Raw genomic sequence first — 3,871 nt, 5'->3', positions numbered from 1 at the left:
AGGGACAGGGTCAAAGTACAGAATAGAACAAGTGCGAGGTGGGATAGGAGGGAGGGAAATATAATCAGTCTTTTACAATATATCTACTATGTTATTGTTTTGCATTACATACACATGTACAACCTATACTGAATTGCTTTTCTTCTCAGCAAGGGTGGGTGACAAGGGAGGAAGGGAATGAATCTGGAATTCCAAGTTTTAAAATCAAATATTTAAATATATACATATATATATACTATTATTAATATTATTTTACATATAATGGGGGAAAAGATATACAGACACTGGGGCATAGAGATCCACTGGAAAAGTTGAAAGTGTATGGGAGAAAATATGGGAGAGAGCAAATTGGAGGAGGGGATAACCTGTGAGACTGCTATTTTGGGGCAGTGGGTAGCGGAAAAACGGGGAGTAAATTTGCCACTCAAAATCTGGTGGAAACGAATGATGTAAATCAGAAGTTAATAAAGCATTTGAAAAAAAATTAAAAAAAATTGTCGATCCCTCATTCTTTCCTGGCGATCTGCACGGTGCGCTTGTGTGCCTGCCCCCACAGAAATGCTCCGTTTGTCTACAATTCTTCGTCAGATAAGGCCAGTGTCTAGGGCACTGGCCCCCCACCTGACACGTGCTTATGCTAAAGACGGCAAATTTGGAGCAGATGCCTGAGCCTTAATGCTTCAAGGTGTAGATCTTTTAGCTGATGCGGTTGCCCTTACTATGGGGCCAAAGGGAAGAACTGTGATTATTGAACAGAGTTGGGGAAGTCCCAAGGTAACAAAAGATGGTGTGACTGTTGCAAAAGCAATAGACAAATACAAAAACATTGGTGCCAGGCTAGTTCGGGATGTTGCCAATAACACAAATGAAGAGGCTGGGGATGGCACTACCACAGCAACAGTCCTTGCACGATCCATTGCTAAGGAAGGTTTTGAGAAGATTAGCAAAGGAGCAAATCCAGTGGAGATTAGGAGAGGTGTGATGTTGGCTGTTGATTCGGTCATTGCTGAACTTAAGAAGCAGTCTAAACCTGTTACAACTACTGAAGAAATTGCTCATGTTGCTACCATTTCTGCAAATGGAGACTGAGAAATTGGCAACATAATATCTGATGCAATGAAAAAGGTTGGATGAAAGGGTGTCATCACAGTAAAGGATGGAAAACATTGGATGATGAGTTGGAAATTATTGAAGGCATGAAGTTTGACAGAGGTTATATCTCTCCATATTTTATTAATACAGCTCAAGGTAAGAAATGTGAATTCCAGGATGCCTACGTTCTCATAAGTGAAAAAAAGATCTCTAGTGTCCAATCTATTGTACCTGCACTTGAAATTGCAAATGCCCACCGTAAACCTTTAGTCATAATTGCTGAAGACGTCGATGGAGAAGCACTAAGTACACTGGTTTTGAACAGGCTAAAAGTCGGGCAGTTGCAGGTCGTTGCAGTAAAAGCTCCGGGATTTGGCGACAACAGGAAGAACCAGCTTAAGGATATGGCTATTGCTACTGGTGGTACAGTGTTTGGAGAAGAGGGTTTGACTCTGAATCTTGAAGATATTCAAGCTCATGACTTTGGAAAGGTTGGAGAGGTCATTGTGACAAAAGATGATGCCATGCTTTTGAAAGGAAAGGGTGAAAAATCCCAAACTGAGAAACGTGTTCAAGAAATTGTTGAACAATTAGACATTACTACTAATGACTATGAAAAAGAAAAGTTAAATGAATGTTTGGCCAAACTTTCTGATGGAGTAGCTGTAATAAAGGTTGGTGGAACAAGTGATGTAGAAGTGAATGAAAAGAAAGACCGGGTTACTGATGCACTCAATGAGACACGTGCTGCTGTTGAAGAAGGCATAGTTCTTGGAGGAGGCTGTGCATTTCTTCGATGCATTCCTGCCTTAGAGAAATTAACTCCAGCTAATGAAGATTAAAAAATTGGAATAGAAATGATTAAGAAGTCGTTGAAAATCCCTGCAATGACCATTGCTAAGAATGCGGGTGTTGAAGGCTCATTGAGAGTTGAGAAAATTTTACGAAGCTCCTCAGAGATAGGTTATGATGCCATGCTTGGAGATTTTGTGAATATGGTTGAAAAAGGAGTAATTGACCCAACTAAGGTTGTAAGAACTGCTTTGTTGGACACTGCTGGTGTAGCTTCTCTGTTAACTACAGCAGAAATTGTTGTTACTGAAATTCCTAAAGAAAAGAAAGAACCTGCCATGGGAGGGATGGGTGGCATGGGCAGAGGCATGGGAGGTGGCATGTTCTAATTTCCTAGAATAATGCTCTATCATGATCTGTGGTGCAAGCAAGACTCAAGGCAATGTTCTTTGCTAACTTCAGAGAAGTCAGTTGGAGAGAGGACTGAAGTAAAGGCTGATGTTTGAGAAAATCACTATAACCATCAGTTACTGTTTCAGTTGACAAAATATGTAATGGTTTACTGCTGTCATTATCCATGATAAAGATAATTTATTTTGTATTTTTTGAATAAAGACATTTGTCCATTCCTAATACTGGGTGCAAGATCCATGTACCAATGTTCTGCTTTCAACTTAAACCAGTTGAGGCGTTTTTACTATTATTCTGCTAAGTCAGAATTTTAGTATTTGCAATCACTAGAAGAAAAGTTCAGAAGCAGCCTTTCTGTGCAGACGAAGATAAAAATTGTGTACAAAGTAGAGAAATATCCAATTATGTGATGACATTTGTGTAATAAAATTGTTTAAAGTTAAAAAAAATTGTCTAGAATAATTTTTTTTTAATGTGAATTGGGGAAGGTGGGAGCCAGAGCTGAGAAGAAGTCCTGTTTCTACTCTGCCATCTTGACTCTGCCCCTCTTGAGAATTTCTTGAAGAATGATTTCTAAGTTATTTTTTGATCATGTCTTTCAGGTAATCCAATAATTTTTAAATTATCTCTCCTGGATCTATTTTCCAGGTCTATGGTTTTTCCAATAAGATATTTCACATTGCCTTCTAATTTTTCATTTATTTGGATCTGTTTAATATGATCTTGATTTGTTATAAAGTCACTAGCTTCCATTTGCTCCAATCTAATTCTGAAGGAATGATTCTCTTTAGTGAGCTTTTGTGATTCTTTTTCCATCTGTCAAATTTGGCTTTTTAAGGCATTCTTCTCCTCATTGACTTTATGAGCCTCTTTTGCCATTTGAGTTAGTCTATTTTTTAGGGGCGGCTAGTTGGCTCAGTGAATAGAACACCTGCCCTGTAGTCAGGAGGACCTGAGTTCAAATCCTGTATCAGACACTTAACACCAAAACTAGCCGTGTGACTTTGGGCAAGTCACTTAACCCCAATTCAACTGCCCTCCACAAAGCAAAAAAAAAAAAAGAGTTAGTCTATTTTTTTAGGGTGTTATTTTCTTCAGTCAGTTTGTTGACTAGCTTTTCATGATTTTCTTGCATCATTTTCATTTCTCTTCCCAATTTTTCCTCCACTTCTCTTATTTAGTTTCCAAAATTCTTCTTAAACTCCTCTATGGCCTGTAACAATTTCATATTTTTCTTGGAACCTTTTGGTGCAGGAGTTCTGACTTTGTTGTCTTCCTCCTATTCCATACTTTTATCCTTTTTGTCCCCCAAACAGGAATCTAATATTTGACTGCTCTGCTTGCTTTGCTTTCTCATGTTGCCACTCAATTACTTGACTTTTTAGCTTTTTCACACAATAGAACTGCACTTCCAGAGAGGAGATCTTTGTCCCAAATTGCTGGTGTTTTCTCAACTGTGGGAGCTATTAGTTGGCTGCCTTCTCTGAAGCCTCCACATTCTCTGGCATCTGGTCACACACCCAGGACCTCCACTCTAGACAGGGATCCAGATCCAAGCAGGTTAAAGCAAGAACAA

The 3,871-nt window shown here is 38.9% G+C and overlaps 1 pseudogene; it reads left to right on the top strand.

The window, feature by feature from the left end:
• Positions 1 to 515: 515 nt before the first annotated feature.
• On the top strand, positions 516 to 2,744 carry LOC138153262 (60 kDa heat shock protein, mitochondrial pseudogene; annotated as a pseudogene).
• The last annotated feature ends 1,127 nt before the right edge of the window (positions 2,745 to 3,871 follow it).

Source organism: Petaurus breviceps, unplaced genomic scaffold (genome assembly GCF_028583685.1).
Source record: "Petaurus breviceps papuanus isolate PSGF00001 unplaced genomic scaffold, PetGlider_PUasm1.0 90977, whole genome shotgun sequence".
In the NCBI taxonomy this organism is placed as follows: Eukaryota; Metazoa; Chordata; class Mammalia; order Diprotodontia; family Petauridae; genus Petaurus; species Petaurus breviceps.
The sequence above is the reverse complement of the archived record's forward strand: the minus strand, read 5'-3'. Positions and strand labels throughout refer to the sequence as shown.